The sequence below is a fragment of the Scyliorhinus canicula genome, chromosome 2, assembly GCF_902713615.1.
Source record: "Scyliorhinus canicula chromosome 2, sScyCan1.1, whole genome shotgun sequence".
In the NCBI taxonomy this organism is placed as follows: domain Eukaryota; kingdom Metazoa; phylum Chordata; class Chondrichthyes; order Carcharhiniformes; family Scyliorhinidae; genus Scyliorhinus; species Scyliorhinus canicula.
In genome coordinates this window covers 209,800,719-209,822,239 of record NC_052147.1, presented here as the reverse complement: position 1 = coordinate 209,822,239, position 21,521 = coordinate 209,800,719, and the positions used below count along the sequence as shown (strand labels likewise).

Sequence of the window (21,521 nt, the reverse complement as noted above, 5' to 3'; positions counted from 1 at the left end):
AAGCCTTTGACATGGAAGACTTATAAAGAAGGTATATCCACATGGAATACCCCTTACTTTCATGTCAGTCTACATATCATTACAGGGATGGTCAAATGGGAGAAATATAATCTTGAAAAGTGTGAGGTGTTACACTTTGGAAGGAGCAATTTGACAAGGAAATATTCAATGAATGACACCATACTGGGATGTCCTGAGGAACAAAGAGACCGTGGCGTGTTTGTAAATAGATCTCTGAAGGCAGAATGGCAGGTTAACAGGGTGGTGAAAAAGACAGATGGTACACTTGCCTTTATCAATCGTGGCATAGATTACAAAAACAAGGAAGTCATGTTGAAGTTATATAAAACATTGGTGAGGCTACAGCTGGAGTACTGTGTGCAGTTCTGGTCGCCACATTATTGGAAGGATGTGATTGCACTGGAGGGGGTGCAGGGGCACTTCACCAGGATGTTGCCTCCTGGAATGTTTAAGTTATGAAGAGAGGTTGTATAGACTTGGGTTGTTTTTGCTGGAGCAGAGAAGACTGAGGGCTTGACCTGATCGAGGTGTACAAGATTATGAGGGGCATGGACAGGGTGGATAGGAAACAGCAGTTCCCCTTAGTTGAAAGGCCGGTTACCAGGGACACAAGTTCAGGTGAGGGATGGGAGATTCAGGGGGAATTTGAGGGAAACCTTTTTTACCCAGGTGGTGGTGACGGTCTGGAAAGCACTGGGAGGGTGATAGAAGCGGGTTGCCTCACATCTGTTAAAAAGTACCTGGATGAGCACTTGGCACATCTTAAAATTCAAGGCTCGTGGCCAAGTGCTGGCAAATGGGATTGGGATTGGCAGATCAGGTGCCTTTTATGAGGCGGTGCAGCTCGATGGGCCGAAGGGTCTTTTCTGCACTGTATTTTTCTGTGATTCTATGAATCTGTAGCAAACCTTGCCATGCATAAATTTGCATGACTAAGGATTGGAAATCACTTCCTCATTTGCGCCCAGGTGCAATTCAGCTCTGGGAGGAGAACTATGGGCTGGATTCTCTGATAGCCGACACCAAAATCGCATTTGCCGATTGGTCAGAGAATCCCTTTAGATGCTGAAATCGGGGGGGCGGTATTGTTTTTCGGATGCTTCTCCCCTTTCAAAATGGCGTCATCGGTGAGTACGCCGCATGCCGTTGGGATGGCCTCAGGATGTCACCGGTGGGCCCTCCCCCGATGCTCCGCCCCCGATGGGCCGACTTCCCGATAGTGTGAATCACTTATGGTCTGAGGTTTTGTCAACCTCGCGTGATGGCTGCAGATTATGTTCAGCGCCCCCACAGTCGGGGGGAGCCATTTCGTTGGCCGGGAGGGCTTCAGCAAGGACTAGTGGGGGGCGGTCCGGGCATGGTGAGGGGCGTTTACTGTCTAGCAGGCCGGTCCAAGTGCGGATGGCACTGTGTTGTATGGCATGACCGCCGCAAATCGCCGCCATGCACATACGTGGCCACAGTCCCGGCAATTCTCTGTCCATATGTGCAGGCAAAGCTGGGGGGGGTTTATGTAGAGCGGCTGCTAGCCTCCCACTGGGTGGAGCAGCCTTGCGGGGGCGCCGCCGACATTTTGGTCATAATACTAGACACATGCTCCGGACATAGTCCCAAAATCGGAGAATCCAGCCCATAGTCTCCCAAACGGAGAATTTCCCCCTTAACCTCAGGCTCTCGAGATTAAGTCAACATATCAATAGCCTTTTACATTTTGTTTGTATCTGTCCACCAGTTTTTAGCAATTTCTCTACTTGGATTCCTAAATATCTCTGCCCTTCCACAGTTCCTAGCAAAGAATACTCTAATCCATTTTTGTACAGTACAAAGACACTTGCCGACATTAGCCAGTTTTGACCACTCACTTAATTTGTGAATGAACTTTGCCACTTCCTGCTCCTGGCAAGACGTCCCACTGAACCATCGAACTTGATATCATCAAACGCGACGGCACAGATTTAAGGTAATAGGAAAAAGAAGCAATGGTGACTTGAGGAAAGAAATTTAATGCAGCAAGTGGTTTGGAGCTGGAATGCACTGACTGTGACTGTGGTGGAGGCAGTGTCAGCTCAGGCTTTCGAAAAGGAATTGGATCATTACCTGAAAAGGTTACATGTGCCGGGCCACAGGAAAAAGCAGTGGGGTGGCACTCAGTGAATTGCTCCTCAAGGGCCAGCACACAGGCACGACAGGCTGAATGCCGTCCTTCTGTGCTGTAACCAATCTCTGACTCTATTGCTCAGGTCCTTTTTACTTTTCAGCCAATTGAGCAAGAGTGTCCAACTTTAAGTCGCTGTGGACCGGGTTTCTGTTTACTGTGGAACCACACGAGCCACAATAACCTTTGTAATAATAGCATTTGGCCTCCTCAACCCCAATGAACAAGATGCCAATCTACAGGTATCATAACGGTAATAAACCAGTGGACCACTGAGATACCAAGAACATGAAACTTCACATTTCACATTCAAGAATAAGGAGAAAGAAATCCATATTACACCTGACCACTTGTATTTCACCAGTGACATAACCTTGACCATATCCTGTTGCGTATTTGAAAGTCTCAACTGGTTTCTCCTAGAATCTTAGAATCATAGAATTTACAGTGCAGAAGGGGGCCATTCAGCCCATCGAGTCTGCACCGGCCCTTACAAAGAGCACCCTACTCAAGCCCACTTCTCTACCTCATCCCCGTAACTCAGTAAGCCCACTTAACCTTTTTGGACACTAAGGGCAATTTAGCATGGCAAATCCACCTAACCTGCATGTCTTTGGACTGTGGGAAGAATCCGGAGCACCCGGAGGAAACCCACGCAGACACGGGGCGAACGTGCAGACTCCACACAGACAGTGACCCAAACCGGGAATCGAACCTGGGACCCTGGGGCTGTGAAGCAAATGTGCTAACCACTCTGCTACCGTGCTGCCCCCTCTGGATTCCTCTATGAATCCACTCCAACAGAAAGATTTCAGGGCTGTTACGTGAATGTTAGCCAAACAGCAAGCTGATTCTAAAAAACTGGAGATCCAGAAGATGAGTCAAAAATGTAACAGGAATTCACGTTCTAAGATTTCCAAAATCTATAAAAGATAGCTGAATACGTTTGAGGATTCCAACATGATGGGAGGCATGGTAGCACAATGGTTAGCACTGCTGCCTCACAGTGCCAGCGACCCAAGTTCGATTCTGCCTTGGCTGACTGTCTAAATGGAGTTTGCATGTTCTCCCCGTTTCTGCATGGGTTTCCTCTGGGTGCCCCGGTTTTTTCCTCAATCCAAAGATGTACGGGTTAGGTGGATTGGCCATGCTAAATTCAGATCATAAGACACAGGAGCAGAATTAGGCTACTCGGCCCATCGAGTCTGCTCCACCACTCAAACATGGCTGATATTTTTCTCACCCCCATTCACCTGCCTTCTCCCCATAACCCCTGATCCTCTTATTAATGAACGGCCTATCTATCTCTGTCTTAAAGACACTCAGTGATTTGGTCTCCACAGCCTTCTGCAACAAAGAGCTCCACAGATTTGGGCAGCACGGTGGCGCAGTGGGTTAGCCCTGCTGTCTCACGGCGCAGAGGTCCCAGGTTCGATCCAGGCTCTGAGTCACTTTCTGTGGAGTTTGCACATTCTCCCCATGTTTGCGTGGGTTTCGCCCCCACAACCCAAAGATGTGCAGGGTAGATGGATTGGCCAGACTAAATTGCCCCTTAATTGGAAAAAATGAATTGGGCACTCTAAATCTTAGGGGCAGCACGGTAGCATGGTGGTTAGCATAAATGCTTCACAGCTCCAGGGTCCCAGGTTCGATTCCCGGCTGGGTCACTGTCTGTGTGGAGTCTGCACGTCCTCCCCGTGTGTGCATGGGTTTCCTCCGGGTGCTCCGGTTTCCTCCCACAGTCCAAAGATGTGCGGGTTAGGTGGATTGGCCATGCTAAATTGCCCGTAGTGTCCTAAAAAGTAAGGTTAAGGGGGGGTTGTTTGGGTTACGGGTATAGGGTGGATACGTGGGTTTGAGTAGGGTGATCATTGCTCGCCACAACATCGAGGGCCGAAGTGCCTGTTCTGTGCTGTACTGTTCTATGTTCTATAAATGTATTTTAAAAAAGAGTTCCACAGATTCACCACCCTCTGGCTGAAGAAATTTTTCCTAATCTTTATTATTGTTACATGTAGGCTTGCATTAACATTGCAATGAAGTTACTCTGAAAATCCCCTAGTCGCCACACTCCGGCGCCTGTTCGGGTACACTGGGAGAGAATTCAGGATGTCCAATTCACCTAACAAGCATGTCTTTTGGGGCTTCTGGGAAGAAACTGGAGCACCCGGAGGAAACCCACGTAGACACGGGGAGAACATGCAGACTCCGCACACACAGTAACCCTAGCCGCAATTGAACCTGGGACCCTGCCGCAGTGAAGCAATAGTGCTAACCACTGTGCTCCCGTGCCACCCTGCTTTAAAGGATCGTCCCTTTAGTCTGAGATTTTAATTTTTCCTTCAAGTGGAAACATTCTCTCAACGTCCACCCTACCCAGGCCTCGCAGTATCCTATAAATTTCAATAAGATCCCCTCCCGTCCTTCTAAACTCCGAGTACCGACCCAGAGTTCTCAACCGTTCCTCATACGATAAGCTCTTCATTCCAGGGATCATTCTTGTGAACCTCCTCTGGACTTTTTCCAAGGCCAGCATATCTTTAGTGTCCAAAGTTGTGCTGGTTAGCTGGATTGGCCATGCTAAATTGCCACTTTGTGTCAAAAAGTGTGCAGGTTAGCTGGATTGGCCATGTTAAATTGCCCCTTAGTGTCCCAAAATGTGCAGGTTAGGTGGACCGGCTATGCTAAATTGCCACTTAGTGCCCCAAGATTAGCGGGTTAGGTGGATTGGCCATGCTAAATTACCCGTTGGGTGTCCCAAGGTGTGCATGTTGGGTGGATTGGCCATGCTAAATTGTCCCTTAGAGTCCAGTGGTGTGCAGGTTATGTTATGAGGATAGGGTGGAGTTGGCAGGCTAGTGGACCTGGTGCTCTTTCGGAGGATTGGTGCAGACTAAATGGGCCGAATGGTCAATGTAAATTGACTGGCAACCCACTTATGTTTAAAAAAAATAACACTTGAGGTGGTTTATTTGGTCCAGGTTTAAAATATCAGGAGAGAAAATGTTAAACAGTCACTTCAATGCATTAAAAGTATAAAAATTACCGATCATGAACACGCCAATACAGGTCATTTAAGCTTTTTTTAAATAAATTTAAAGCACCCAATTCTTTTTTTTTCCAATTAAGAGGCAATTTAGCGTAGCCAATCTACCTACCCTGCACATCTTTGGGTTGTGGAGGTGAGATCCATGCAGACATAGGGAGAATGTGCAAACTCCACACAGACAGTGATAGGGGACCGGATCGAACCTGGGTCCTCAATGCCGTGAGGCAGCAGTGCTAACCACTGTGCCACCCTGCCACCCTGCCACCCACCAAGTCATATGAGCTGTGGAGGCATTTCACATGAATTTGTTTAGACAGTAAAACTGACATACCGCTTTCTAATTAAGAAAGAGGTGTATTAAAGAAATAATGTAAGCATATGCAAAATATATTCAACTAGACAATCTTCAGTATAAATATCTGAAAAGAAAAACTTGTTTAAAGGATTAATAAAAACCAACCCACAAAACATGAAAAAAATGACAAACAGCTTCAGAAAAGGAGACAATTCAAGAAGAATCAACTATATATAACTGATTAACAACCTTTAATAAAGACCGATGATTAAGTCCATGGATTTAAGGCAATCCTTAGCTTATGCTCCTTTATGCTACATTGAATAATGCAGCGTAAGTATGGAACTTCAACATATGTCATTTTAAACAGTCTGAAATCGAAACTTAAACAGTTTTAAAGTGGTGCCCCCAAAGTATGACAGGAGCAGCTGTGTTTTATTTGTGTAAATTCACTTCAGCTCTATCCTCATTATTGTTACTGGAACTAGTCCTTCAGGCTGATCAGATGCAATCCAGAGGATGTAACGAGCTTTGTCGTCTAATCTTGAATTCTTTTTAATAATTAGATCATAAAATGAATTATTTGCTGATTATTAATTGCATCAGAAATGAAGTTGTATATACTTAGTAAGTGAACATCTATTAACAAAATTAAATGCATGAACAAAACAACTTACCTTATTCGCCTCTGATGTTCTGTCCAAATTTTCCCGTCAGGACCTTACTTTTCATTCAACTGATGAATTTTGCATTCGCAATTTGTTCAGCTTCTTGTCTTCTGTAGGTGGTTTTCGTCATTTGCATTGCAAAGCCGGATATTGGTCTCTACCCAAGCTTAAATAGTTTTGAATGGAATACAACTTAAATTTCAGAGAAACTGATTACCACAAACTATTGTTATTTCGCACTTACATTCTGGTCAAAAACCACAAAAGGTTGCCCCAGATACTCCACATTACCATTTTTGGAGATAACAAACCAAAGTTCTCAGTAGAAGGATGTTAGGATGCACTTTCATAGACTTCATTAGCGAACACAGAAAGTATTTATTAATTAGGATTGTTCAGCAGCCTCATGGCTGTAGTTGCTGTGCTTTCTGGTGGCAGTATATAGAGGGAAGACGTACAAGAGGTGGCTCCCATCAGAGTACTGATTTTTTTAGCCCTTACGCCCAGTTTCTGGGGTACTTTTGTCCAAAGCCCCACCTGATCGATAGTAAAAGGCACCTGCCTAAGGGAAATGCCCAGAAGGAACAGGCAAAGAAAGTTGAAGAAAGAATCGGAGACTTCTTAGGCATTATAACCTTCCTGGATCCTTTGGGAAGAATTGATTATCCCAAGACTCTTGGGGAATATCTCCCCCAAAGAGGTGAACGGGACAATCTTAAACTTTTCAGCTGTATAAATAAAGCTGACCAGTGTGGTGCTGGCTAGAGAGAGAACTAGTAGTCAACTACTGGTGCTGTGTAAATATTGTTATAAATAAAGTTACTTTCTGTTTGACTCTGCAAACTCTTGCTGGATTCTTTGTGGCCCTCACAAAACTGCCGCGAGTGTTAAAATTGGACAGCTGTCTACACTGCTGAGGCCAACTCCCTGGATTTTTGTTGGATATAGGTTGGAGGTTTCTTTTTCTGTTGCACCATGGTACAACACTGGACAGTAACATGAACATTTGATAAAGATTGAACAATAAAGTGAAGCTAATGTAATGTGAAATATTTACCAATGAAATTTAAATTTAAAAAACTCTTGCGCCACCTTTGTGCTCTCAAGTCTTATGTTAATAGCAATGTGGGGAGATGGTGGCATAGCAGTAATGTCACTGGGCTAGTAATCCAGAGGCCCAGTTAATCCTCTGAGGACAGGAGTTAAAACCCCACCACGGCAACTGGCAGAATTGAAATTCACTTAATAAATCTGGAATTGAGAGCTAGTCTTGTAATTGTGAGTATGAAACTATCCTTGATTGTTTGAAAAAAAAACATTTGATTCACTAATAACTCTCCAGGAAAGGAAATCTGCTGTCCTTACCTGGTCTGGCCTTCATGTGACTTCAGATCCACAGGAATGGGGTTAACTATTAACTTCTGTCTGTAATGACCTAGTAAGTCGCTTAGTTCAAGGGCAATCAGTGATGGGCAACAAACAAATGCTGGCCTTGCTGGTGACTCCCACACCCCAACAAAGAATTTTTAAAAAACAGGGTAGTTGGGCAGGAAAGTTGCAGCTGTGATGCAGAGCTGCCCTGTTTGACCAAGAGGTTCTTGAAAGCCCACCCATACCTGCTGCATTGTCACCAATGAAACCCCACCCTCCATCACTGAATCACATGTGTTTTCCATGCACACCGCCTTCCCTTAGAATTTTAGTTGTAGTCACGTGGGAAACGGGAAATAGAGAAAGTGGAAGTGGTACACAGTTCTGGTTCACATGTCGAGAATGTCACACTGTTGACAAAATCTCATCTTTTGGGTGGAAACTTGTGGACTTAGTTTCTGATGAATTGGGACTATATCTGGGTTGGCAACACAATCTTGAGAATGGCAAGGTTTCTCGGTGAATTTTCCCTTGCTCAGCCAATTAAGGGGGCGCATCAGGAATGGGTCTCCAATTAAGAGCTACACCGCCCATACGCACCCCAAGAACAGGAAGCTTGAGAAACTTGGCATCACCACCAGCAGCAACCAAGCCCCCCCCCCCCCCCCCAGTACCACAGTAGAGAACAATACAGGGAAATCTATTGTCAACTTGTCGGACAAATGTAGCCATCTAAGATGGCCACTAACGAACACAAAATGGAAGACTGCAAAGAGTGCAGGGAAAACGGACATGTTAAAGAGCAAACAGCTTGCAGAGCGATTATGCATTGAGACACTTGCAGAAACCGGTTTCCCGACAGCTGCAGAGATCAGGCAGCGTTGTAAATGGAAAGCCGTTAGCATATTAATGAGGTGATACCGGGCCAGTCCCAGGTACAATGGACACAAATTAAGTATCAATCGATACATTCAATAGCAGACCAGACACGGTGGAGCGAGAGAAGCCCAGGACAATAAGTCCTCAGAACCGCCCCAGCGATCAAGACTTCTTAGGCATCCCCCCTAGGATTGGGGGGTTCAAACCATATCGATTGGGAAGAGGCCCAATCGATCCCCAGCAGGTGAGGGAGCCCGCCCAAAGGGGCGCGGACCCCCTGGGACCTATAAAAGAAAGGTCCCACACATGGTTCAGTCTCCTGTTTCCGGCCTCCGACTCCAACCTCCAGACCCCAGTCTTCTACATCAGCCGTTGAGCAGCAGCCGCCAATGAGTAAGTGCCTAATGACGACCGCTACCTGAAACCGGGATTACTTACACCCTTGCCGACTGATAGTGATCCGAAGCCTGCAGACCAGACCAGAACAAAGGCCTTGTTCCCTGATCTCGCAGTTCCTTCTTAGCTAAGTATTAGTTGTTTAGTGGTAGAAGTAAGTTTAATCTTTAGCGTGTGCGTGAGTGTTATTATAATTGTGTTATAATAAACGCTAATTGTTTTGGACTTACTAATTGGTGTAGAGCTTTATTGCTTTGAATTTGACCTTGATACTTGTGACGGTGTCTTTACGGCACCTGGCGACTCCAGAGCTTAGAACGAGAAACGGAGCCAAGTGAGTGTTAAGCACACTCACCCAAAACGAGCAACATTTAGTGGCGACATCCAGACGGGACTCGATTAGAAGTGGCCCCCCCACTCCGAGAGAACCCAGAAATTTGAATTGGAAATCTAATTGGGAAAAAGGAAATACCACAAGTGTTCAAGGAGTTCAAATCAATAACGATAATTCGGAAGTGTGTTTTTGCATGCGTAACTAACAGGGTTGTAAGGTTAAACTGAGAGATTTTTGTTGCGACAAACTGTCGGGAGTTTTATAATCGGAACATAGCGAAAGCCGTACCCGTATTTTAAAACATTACCTGAACACCCCTGTTCCAAATTAAAGATAGAAAGAGGAAATGGCCATGCAGGCAATGGAACGCCTCATGAATCCAGAACAGTTCGTGGTCGCAGCGACCAGCAGTAGCAGAGTAGGCCAGTGTCCTGTATGGGAGCTGGAACTCCGAAAATATCTCAAAGGGAAAGGATGGCCCCTTTGGAATGAGTTTTGTATGAATGAGGAGACAGGTCCCGGGAGTATAGGACATACTTGGTGGGAGAACCTCTCTCAAATTCATAAGAAAAATGTTAGTAAAGCACGCAAGCCGATGGCAATTGTGTCCTGTTTGGCACAATTGCGAGGCACTGAGGAGGTCGTTCGGACGCTCCGAGCAGAGTTGGAGGAGAGGAATAGAATGAGTCAAGTGGATGTCAGGGACATCGAAAGGGAAAACCTCGAGCTAGAGGGAAGCTGGCAGAGAAGGTTAGAGAGGTGGATGATGCCAAGAGGGCACATCAGTCGTGTCTAGCCCATCTGAGTAGTTCCCAGACCCAATATGAAAAAGCCTATCAAGATGTGCAAAGTGCAGTCCTGATATGAGAAGAGTCAGAAAAGCAGGTAGAGGCATTGCAGAGGCAATGCTCTGACCTAAAGGCAGCTTTAAGAGCACTCCATGCTGCCACCACAGAACAAAGACAGAGCACAGTGGACCACGCAAAGTGTAGGAAGCAGATTGCAGAGCTGCAATCGTTGCTCTCAGTACAGAATGGGTTCCAAAGCACCTTTGGAACACAGTTAGAGGAAAATGCCCCAGATTGGCAAGAATTGAGCGAGACAGCGCAGCGCTATGTTCAGGGAACATGTGCGCTAACAGCGCAACAGAAAAGGAAAGCGCCCCAACCCCCCACAGATCAGATAGCACCCGCACCTATGAACCCAGTCACCACCCAAAGAAAGGCAACCACAGACGGCGCACCCGACATCACCTACACCACCCCCTTAACTGTAACGCAACTCAGGGACGCGTGTGAGAAAATCACCCCGTTTCTCCCCACCGCAGACCCCCACCAATTTTTCGCGAAAGTAAAACAACAGGCTACCATGTACGGCCTGGACGAGAGAGAGAAAGTGAAGCTCACAGTTTTGAGTTTAGACTCATCAGTAGTTGCAGCCCTCCCCGACCCACAGAACGTTGGAGGAGGCACCCTCGAGGAGATGCATACATCCATTTTAGATGCGATAGAGTACAATAGAGGAGACCCAGTCGAAGGCCTAAATAAATGTAGGCAAAAGAGGACAGAGCATCCCACAGCATTCGCAGGAAGGCTGTGGATCCATTTCACTGCCGTTTTTGGCTAATTAGACCGCGCTCATTTAAACCGAGACAATATGGTTAAATGGACCCGCACAATAATGCCACAGATGCAGGACAGAATGTTTGCAATAGTTACGACCCCTCAGAAGAGGCCCATAATGAGAAAAGGGTTCTGAAAAGATTGTCCCGCGCATGGGAACAATCTGTCCAGGGCAAAGTTAAAGTAAAGACCCCAGAGGAAGCTCAGGCTGCAGCAGATATTCAGGCAGTGAGAGCGCACCAAAACCCCGCATGGGTAAACGAGGGAAAGAACAGCCCCCCACAGAAGTCGCAGGAATGCTACAACTGTGGCCAGTTAGGACATTTTGCTAGGGAATGCAACGGCCCACAGAGATCTCAGAGAGGCCAGCAGACAGGCACTCTGAATAGGAACAAACCTAAGCCTATCCACAGTATAGGGACGCAGTCAGGACAGACCAATGTGGACGGAACAGACTGACGGTGTTCGGGCTCCCCCACTTGGGTCTGTGACACCCTCTGGGACCGATCCGGAAGGCCGGTAGTCACAGCAAAGGTTAGAGGGAAGCCCATAGATTTACTTTGGGACACAGGAGGATCCCGCACAACAATTAATTCCACCACCACAGCACAGGCAGACACGTGGCCGACCACATCCACAATTACACTCAGCGGATTTACAGGTCACTCACAGCAGGGACACATTACAGCCCCGTAGCAATTCAGCTGGGGAACATCTCCACCAGACACCCCATTGTTTTAGTTAATCTGCCCCGCACAGCAGAACACATACTGGGTATTGATTTTATGAATGCCCACAGCCTGTCGTTCAATCCAGTCAATCAGTGTGTCTGGAGAATGGCAAAATCAGACAGAGCACCCGCAACTCTCACAGTAGGAGAGTATGCAAATCGGATTAGCGCAGTAGGCGACTATTGTTTCGACCCGACCACGCTTAGTACGGACAGACAAGTTAGGGCAGTTTTGAACCGACACAGGACAGCATTTGCCAGTCACCGGCACAACTACGGCAGAATGACTGGACATGTTCAAGTTACTGGACCTGACCCCAGACCACAGCGACAGTACCGATTTCCCCTAGAAGCAGAGGGAGAAATTGGAAAAGTGATAGAAAGCTTATTGGAGCAAGGTGTACTTAGAACAGTTGCCTCGACCAATAATGCTCCTATTTGGCCAGTGAGAAAGCCCGACGGATCATGGCGTTTGACCATCGATTATCGGGAACTCAACAAAGTAACCCCAGCAGTAGCCCCCACGGTAGCAACAAGTCCCGAGACCATGCTCAAGCAGGGACTCCACTCCAAATATTTCACGGTATTGGACATTAGCAATGGCTTCTGGTCAATCCCATTGGCAAAGGCGTGCCAGTACAAATTTGCCTTCACATTTAAAGGACAGCAGTATACGTGGACATGCCTCCCACAAGGATTCCACAATTCCCCCTCCATTTTCCACCGCCAGCTGGCAAATGGTTTAGTCAAATTTTCCCGACCCGAATGTCTGGTACAGTATGTGGACGACCTATTACTGCAGACAGACACCAAGGCAGAGCACATCACGCTTCTGGCCGATCTCCTGGAAATTTTACAAGAGATTGGTTGTAAAGTTAACCCCAGAAAGGCCCAAATATTAGAGAATGAAGTGATGTATTTGGGTACAGTCATCACGCACGGCAAACGCGAGATCGAGTTCAAAAGAATTGATTCGATTGTCAAATTGCCCCTTCCCCAGAATGTTTCAGCCCTCCGGTCGTTCTTAGGACAGGTTGGTTACTGTCGGAACCATATCGATGGTTTTGCGACAAAGGCAGCCCCACTCTCAGACCTCCTTAAGAAAGGAGCCCCTTGGGAATGGCTTCCGCAGCATACAGAGGCTGTGGAAGAGTTAAAAAAGGCCCTTAGCACAGCACCCGTGCTACAAGTCCCAGACCAACTGGGATACTGGTCACTGGATAGACATATGGATGAAAATGGAATAGTGTAGGTCAGATAGGCTTCAGATGGTTTCACAGGTCGGCGCAACATCGAGGGCCGAAGGGCCCGTACTGCGCTGTAGTGTTCTATGTTCTATGTTCTAACTCTCCCCCTATGCAATAGAGGTAGCGAGCACATATCTGACCCTCTCGGCCGTGCTCCTTCAGGAATAGCACGAGCAGCTATGACCAGTGGCTTATGCCTCACGACTTTTAGACCCCGTAGAGCAAGGATTTTCAGCCTGCGAGAGGCACCTCCGAGCAGTTTTTTGGGCAGTTCAGTACTTTTCGTACATTACCGGACTCAATCCCATCACCATTTTGACCGAGCACACCCCCACACAGTTACTTTTAGACGGTCGACTGAAGGACGGTTCAGTGAGCCAGATAAGAGCAGCTAGGTGGACGTTACTGTTACAAGGACGGGACATAACTGTTAAACGGACCAGGACACACACATTTTTAGCAGACAACCTCCAGTATCCAGGACAGCCCCATGAATGTGAAATTGTAGCACCCCTACACAACACAGGACCCTTCATCGCAAAGACGCCCCCCAGGAAAATAGGGAATTCAAGCCAGAGCCCCCAGCACACAGACACGTGTGCCCCACTGAAAATATATGTGGACGGTTCATCCACAGTTTTAGATGGAGAACGCATCACTGGATGCGGGATCTATGTGGAGGACGCGCAGGGTCGCGCACTGGAGGAAATTTCTTTAAAATTACCAGGTCACTTAGACGCACAGGCAGCAGAGCTTGCAGCCATTGCATATATAGTGGACCACCCAGATTCGTTCCCCAGCCCAGCAGACATATACTCGGACAGCTTATATGTTTGTAACAGCCTGACCGATTTTCTACCCCTGTGGAGGACACGAGGTTTTGTCTCCGCAGACGGGAAGCCCCTTCCATCAGCCCCATTACTCCACCATGTCTTAGAAAAGGCAAAGGATAGGACTTTTGGCATAATTAAAGTTAGGAGTCACCATAGGTCATCCCCCCCGGAAATGTAAAAGCCGACGCACTGGCAAAAGCAGGTTCCAGGCGAGGTCACTTTTGGACACCCCCAGCTAGCGCCCCTGTGAGTGCAGTTCAGGTCTCACAGACAGACATCAAAGATTTAATACAGGCCCAGAAACAGGACGGAAATCTCCGGGAGATTTTTAAAGGAAACTTTGTGGCCCAATATGATAGGTTCAGACACGCTTTGACCACACATGAGGGTGTGATCATTAAAGACAAACTGTATGTGGTTCCTGAACAAGATAGGAATCAAATGATTGCCTTATTCCATGACAGTCATGGACACCAAGGGATCGACCCGACCACAAGACACCTGTTGGTGGCCCAACTTACGACAAGATGTGACACACTACATAGAGAATTGTCTAATTTGCGCACAAAATAACCCGGAGAGGTACTCAAAGAAGGCACAACTCAGCCACACTCGCTCCGTTAATGGCCCCTGGACAAACCTCCAGATCGATTTTATAGGACCATTGCCCCTTTGCAGGAATGGCTATAAATATGTTCTGGTGGTTATAGATACCTTTACCAAATGGGTAGAGGCCTTCCCTTCACGAACCAACACAGCAAAGACAGCTGCAAAGATCCTGACCCACCACATCTTTACGAGATGGGGTCTCCCCAGAAGTATAGAGTCAGATCAGGGATCTCACTTTACAGGACGGGTCATGAAGAACGTCCTGACCATATTTGGCATAAAACAGAACTTCCACATCGCGTATCACCCCCAGTCAAGCGGGATAGTAGAACGCATGAATCGGACCCTAAAATCGACCCTTAGGAAGATGGTACAGGAGAACAATTCGACTTGGGATTCAGTGCTCCCATTCGCACTAATGTTCATCCTCAATACAGTCTCATCATCTACACTCCACACTCCACACACACTCATGACCGGACGCCCTATGAAAGGGACAGAATTCCTTTTAGGACTGGACATGACCAGCCCCGAAGTGACGGCCCTCACACATGAGAAAACAGTCAAAGATTTAGTGGAAACTGTGAGGTCTGCACAGTTAGCAGCAGCAGTAACCTTAGGCAAACGACGAAAACAGAGCACGGCTTGTTTTAATAAGAATGTTCACCCCACGGAATTACAGGTTGGGCAACAGGTTATGCTATCTGTTTATAACCCCAGCACGTTTTTGGCTCCTAAATGTTCCGGCCCGTATTCAATTTCGGACAAAATCAGCCCCTCAGTTTATAGGATTAAATACCCCAACGGTAAGACTGCATGGTTTCATATTAACCAACTGAAGGCTTATGGAACACAGTCCAACCACTCACACCATGTCCTACTGGACGCAGCAGAACATCTCACTCCGCCCACAAGAGACACATTTCCACCCTCCCCCTCACAGACCAGTTCCTCATCGGACTCGCCCTCGACTCCGCCCACTGACTCCAGACCACGCCCCGGAACGCCCACAAGTTGCCACAGCAGAGACAGTGACAGTGACTGTGACAATGAGGACAGCCACAGCACTCCACCCTACAGCCCCCACTTTAGCGACTACGACCCCGACTCCAGTGACCCCATGGAGGTCACCTACATTAAATATCCAAACCCACACCCAGACCCACCACCCAACACCGGCGACCCCGACAATGCCCCTTCAAATTTAGACCCCACATTTTGGCACAGGGACAATTCTTGGCGACTTGTCCGTAACGACGAGAGTGACCCCCGGTCACAAAATGCACAGATTGCATGCCTGATCCATACGAGGGTATGGGATCCGGGAGAAGAGGAAGACGTGATGTCTGACTCCCGACACGGCAACCCCTTTGTGACCCTGTTCACAGAGAATACGGAGAAGTGAGGTGTCCAGATGATGTAAAAGAGGAACCGCTTGAGGGAAGCGATATCCTTTCTGATGGAACCTGCACGTATGTTTGTTTGTTTATATATTAAGGGTTTGATTGGAGATCGGCCACCCCCTTTTCAGCTGAAAAGCTTGTGACCACCTCACATGCACGTTAGTTTGTCCGCAGATACTTCTGAGAACTTCACTCAATTAAAATGTCCTCTGGTGAACCGACAATGTTCACGACTTGTGTTCTGTTTGTAGATGTTGGAGCATCTTGGCTCCTCCCTTGTTTTTTGTTAGGTGCCCCTCTATTCTGGGAATAGTGGCTGCAATTCCACTACGAATACATTCTTGCCCGGTTCATTCCAGGTTGCTCAGGCAGTGGAGAAACGGCATTGAGGACCCGCCCTGTCTGAGAACCCCCTTTGGTCAGCCAAGCTCGGGTACAGCACAGCACGCCTTACCCGGGGATCCCATCCAAATCTTACCCGTAGCGGCCCATACGCAACTCATTCGACCTTTTCGTTCCAAACTTTGGTTTCATTTTTCTTTAAGGTAGCCCTTCGGCAGCCATCCCACATGCTATTTACATCCAGGAACATTCGGATGGTAAATCGCAAAGCCTGCGAGACGGCTCGCAGTGGAAAAGTTGTTAGGTGTATGTCTGGTCCTAAATTCGCTTTTGAAAAAAAAAATGAGGGGAGTCACAGGGTGTGACTTGGCCATTCATTTAAGGGACAATTGGAATGAGAGGACAGATACACTAGCATTACAGATATTAAACTGTGTACTGACAGATACTGTGCTTGATCCCATAGCTTTCGAACAGTCGAAGGAGGGATCACAGCAAGATCAGCCATACAGAAGGAAGAGAAGAAAGAAGACCACGATGGAAGCCTACATATTCTTATTTGTTGTATTTTTGCGCGTGGACGCAAACCATGTTTCCCCCATGACCCCCGCCACTAATGTTTCCCACACACCGACCTCTCAAAGCCCAGTGATGAACAGCGAGGTTCAGACCTGGTGCACAAAATTCATGACCTGGTACTCGCTTTCATATGTAATTGAATCACTTTTGGTGATTACAGTTCTCTGCATCATAGTGCAGACCCTCAGGATGAGAAAATGGAAAAGGAGAGCCTCCCGCTCTTGCCCCTCAACCATTTACAGAGTTCAATCCCCTATTTTCGGTTTTCACCAATCCCCCCAACCCCTTGATGTATAAGAGATTTATTTAATGCGATCTGTAAATAACATGATTATGGATGTATTATATTGTTCTGTACTCGACTGCCAAGTCAGAAAGCGAGATGTAAAGATACTGTGGAATGAATGAGTAAGACTTTAGGATTTTATAGGATGTAAGGCTTTAGAATGTGATAGGATGTTTAAACATAAGACGAGAGTAGTTATTGCGATAGTTAGCGGTTCCCGATTCAAATTGGTAATGCATGTCCCCTTTGACATAGCGCCAATTAGAAAAATGTTAGCTAAAAATTTTTGCCATAGTTGAAGACAGAGTAGACGCACTGGAACTCGCTAAGGTCAGGGAACCCAAAGGAACACAAAGGAACACAAAGGAACCGTACATATGTGATCCTTCACAATTTCTAGTGAGGATCACAAGGAGGGAGTGTAGCCATCTAAGATGGCCACTAATGAACACAAAATGGAAGACTGCAAAGAGTGCAGGGAAAATGGACATGTTAAAGAGCAAACAGCTTGCAGAGCGATTATGCATTGAGACACTTGCAGAAACCGGTTTCCCGACAGCTGCAGAGATCAGGCAGCGTTGTAAGTGGAAAGCCGTTAGCATATTAATGAGGTGATACCGGGCCAGTCCCAGGTACAATGGACACAAATTAATTATCAATCGATACATTCTATAGCAGACCAGACATGGTGGAGTGAGAGAAGCCCAGGACAATAAGTCCTAAGAACCGCCCCAGCGATCAAGGAACGGACCTAGGATTGGGGGGGTTCAAACCATATCGATTGGGAAGAGGCCCAATCGATCCCCAGCAGGTGAGGGAGCCCGCCCAAAGGGGCGCGAACCCCCTGGGACCTATAAAAGAAAGGCCCCACACATGGTTCAGTCTCCTGTCTCCGGCCTCTGACTCCAGCCTCCAGACCCCTGTCTTCTACATCAGCCGTTGAGCAGCAGCCGCCAATGAGTAAGTGCCTAATGACGACCGCTACCTGAAACCGGGATTACTTACACCCTTGCCGACTGATAGTGATCCGAAGCCTGCAGACCAGACCAGAACAAAGGCCTTGTTCCCTGACCTCGCAGTTCCTTCTTAGCTAAGTATTAGTTGTTTAGTGGTAGAAGTAAGTTTAATCTTTAGCGTGTGCGTGAGTGTTATTATAATTGTTTTATAATAAACTCTAATTGTTTTGGACTTACTAATTGGTGTACAGCTTTATTGCTTTGAACTTGACCTTGATACTTGTGACAGTGTCTTTACGGCACCTGGTGACTCCAGAGCTTAGAACGAGAAACAGAGCCAAGTGAGTGTTAAGCACACTCACCCAAAACGAGCAACACTACACCCTTCAATCAGACGAAATTGAAGTCCTCAGCAGAGGGCTCAATCTCTGCACCACCACCAAAATGGACCCCATCAGCCTCGCAGCAGACACGGAGGAATTCATCAGGCGAATGACACTCCGGGAGGTCTTCCACAGACTTCAAGAGGCGGATAGCGAACCCAAGGAGACAGCCAATGAACCAGAACAGCAAACCGAGAGATCTGCTCAAGTCGTCAGGAGTCGCGTCAATGCCAGATTCATCAGTCACATTCACTAGACTTCCCTGAATGTCACCCAAGCACAACACAACGCCATCTGTGCTCTCAAGACCAACCGCAGCATCGTCATCAAACCAGCAGACAAAGGAGGGGCCACCGTCATACTGAACAGAACGGACTACTGTGAAGAAGTGTACCGACAACTCAGCAACCATAAGACCATAAGACCATAAGACATAGGAGTGGAAGTAAGGCCATTCGGCCCATCGAGTCCACTCCACCATTCAATCATGGTTGATTTCAACTCCATTTACCCGCTCTCTCCCCATAGCCCTTAATTCCTCGAGAAATCAAGAATTTATCAATTTCTGTCTTAAAGACACTCAATGTCCCGGCCTCCACCGCCCTCTGTGGCAATGAATTCCACAGACCTACCACTCTCTGGCTGAAGAAATTTCTCCTCATCTCTGTTCTAAAGTGACTCCCTTTTATTCTAAGGCTGTGCCCCCGCGTCCTAGTCTCCCCTGCTAATGGAAACAACTTCCCTACGTCCATCCTATCCAAGCCATTCATTATCTTGTACGTTTCTATTAGATCTCCCCTCAACCTCCTAAACTCCAATGAATATAATCCCACGATCCTCAGACGTTCATCGTATGTTAGGCCTACCATTCCTGGGATCATCCGTGTGAATCTCCGCTGGACCCGCTCCAGTGCCAGTATGTCCTTCCTGAGGTATGGGGCCCAAAATTGCTCACAGTATTCTAAATGGGGCCTAACTAGTGCTTTATAAAGCCTCAGAAGTACATCCCTGCTTTCATATTCCAGGAACACTACAGATAGTTACCCACAGATCCAACCAAAGAACACACCTGCCAATGCAACAGACTGATCAAGACCTTGGATCCAGACCTTCACAGCATCCCATGTACTCCCCACATTGGAGATCTCTACTGCCTCCCGAAAATACACACGGTCAACACACCAGGCCCTCCTATCGTATCAGGCAATGGGACCCTGTGCGAGAACGTCTCTGGCTACATCGAGGGCATCTTGAAACCCATCGTACAAGGAATGCCCAGCTTCTGTCGTGATACGATGGACTTCTTACAGAAACTCAGCACCCATGGACCAGTTGAACCAGGAACATTCCTAGTCACAATGGACGTCTCAGCACTCTACATAGGCATCCCCATGACGGCGGCATTGCTGCAACAGCCTCAGTACTCAACACTGACAACTGCCAATCTCCAGACACAATTCTACAACTCATCAACTTCTTCACCTTCGACAACAAGTTCTTCATCCAGACACACAGAACAGCCATGGGGTCCAAATTCGCACCTCAATACGCCAACATCATCATGCACAATTTTGAACAAGACCTCCTCACCGTACAGGACCTTCAACTGACGCTATATACCAGATACATCGATGACATTTTTTTCCTTTGGACCCACGGTGAAGAATCACTGAAAAGACTACACAATGACATCAATAAGTTCCATCCCACCATCAGACTCGCTATGGACTATTCTCCAAATTAAGTTGCATTCTTAGACACACTCATCTCCCTCAAGGACGGTCACCTCAGCACTTCGCTTTACCGCAAGCCCATGGATAACCTCACGATGCTCCACTCTCCAGCTTCCACCCTAAACACATTAAAGAAGCCATTCCCTATAGACAAGCCCTCCGTATACACAGGATCGGCTCAGACGAGGAGGAACGTAACAGACATCTACAGATGCTGAAAGATGCCCTCGTACTAATGGGATAAGGTGCTCGACTCATCGATCGACAGTTCCAACATGCCACAGCAACCAAACGCACCAACCTCCTCAGAAGCCAAACACGGGACACAACAGCCAGAGTATCCTATGTCGTCCAGTACTTCCCCGGAGCGGAGAAACTACGACATCTTCTTCGCAGCCTTCAACATGTCATTAATGAAGACAAACATCTCGCCAAGGCCATCCCCACCCCCCCGCTACATGCCTTCAAACAACCGCGCAACCTCAAACAGACCATTGTGTGCAGCAAACTACCCAGCCTTCGGGAGAACAGCGACCACAACACCACATAACCCTGCCATGGCAACCTCTGCAAGATGTGCCAGATCATCAACATGGGTACCACCATTACACATGGGAACACCACCCAGCAGGTACGCGGTACATATTCATGCGACTCGGCCAACATTTTCTACCTCAAATGCTAGAGGAAAGGATGTACCGAAGCGTGGTACATTGGCGAGACCGTGCGGACGCTGCTGCAACAGATGAACGGACATTGCACGACAATCGCGAGGCAGGAATGTTCCCTTCTGGTCGGTGAACACTTCAGCAGTCAAGGGCATTCAGCCTCTGATCTTCGGGTAAGCATTCTCCAAGAGGCCTTCAGGACACGCAGCAATGTAGAATCACCGAGCAGAAACTGATAGCCACGTTCCGCACACATGAGTGCGTCCTCAACCGGGACCTGGGATTCATGTCACATTACCTTCACAAGCAACATCTGGTCTGGGCTTGCGAAATCCTACCAACTGTCCTGGCTTGAGAAAATTCACACCTCTTTAACCTGTGATTATCCCTCTCTCCAGTTGCTCCATCTGGACATGTAAAGACTTAATTACCTGCAAAGACTCGCATTCAAAGTATCATCTTGCATCATTGACTTTGTCTATATATGTTTCTGGAACCTACCTCTTCATTCACCTGAGAAAGGAGCTGTGCTCTGAAAGCTAGTGATTCGAAACAAACCTGTTGGACTTTAACCTGGTGTTGTAAGACTTCTTATTGTGACCAATTAAGAGAGGTGGGAAGAAGGAGTAGTCAGAATCCAAGCTGAGGGTGCAGAAAGTGGCAGATTGGCATCAATGCAGGTTATCTCTGACGGGGTTACGAGAGCCGCATTAGATACCACACTTGCAGCTGGCACAGAAATATGACGAATGTGGAACCCTGTGCACCAATAGAAGAAATATAATGATCAACACAATGTAAGGAGTTAATCTCTCTGTCAGATATCTGCGGCACTTTTAGGGAACTGTGGACCTGCACTCCCCGATCCCTCTGCATGTTAATGTTTGTAAGAGCTCTGACATGTACAGTATAATTCATACCTGGGGCGAAATACTCCCCTACCCGTTGGGGCAGGGGGTCCC

At 47.3% G+C, this 21,521-nt stretch overlaps 1 protein-coding gene across 1 annotated transcript in view; it reads right to left on the bottom strand.

The window, feature by feature from the left end:
* LOC119962310 overlaps positions 1 to 6,273 on the bottom strand; it is a 48,441-nt gene extending 42,168 nt beyond the window's left edge. Inside the window, exon 1 of the mRNA XM_038790295.1 lies at positions 6,198 to 6,273. The gene's annotated coding sequence lies outside the window, so the exon portion shown is untranslated. The remainder of the gene's footprint in view (positions 1 to 6,197) is intronic.
* Positions 6,274 to 21,521: the final 15,248 nt, after the last annotated feature.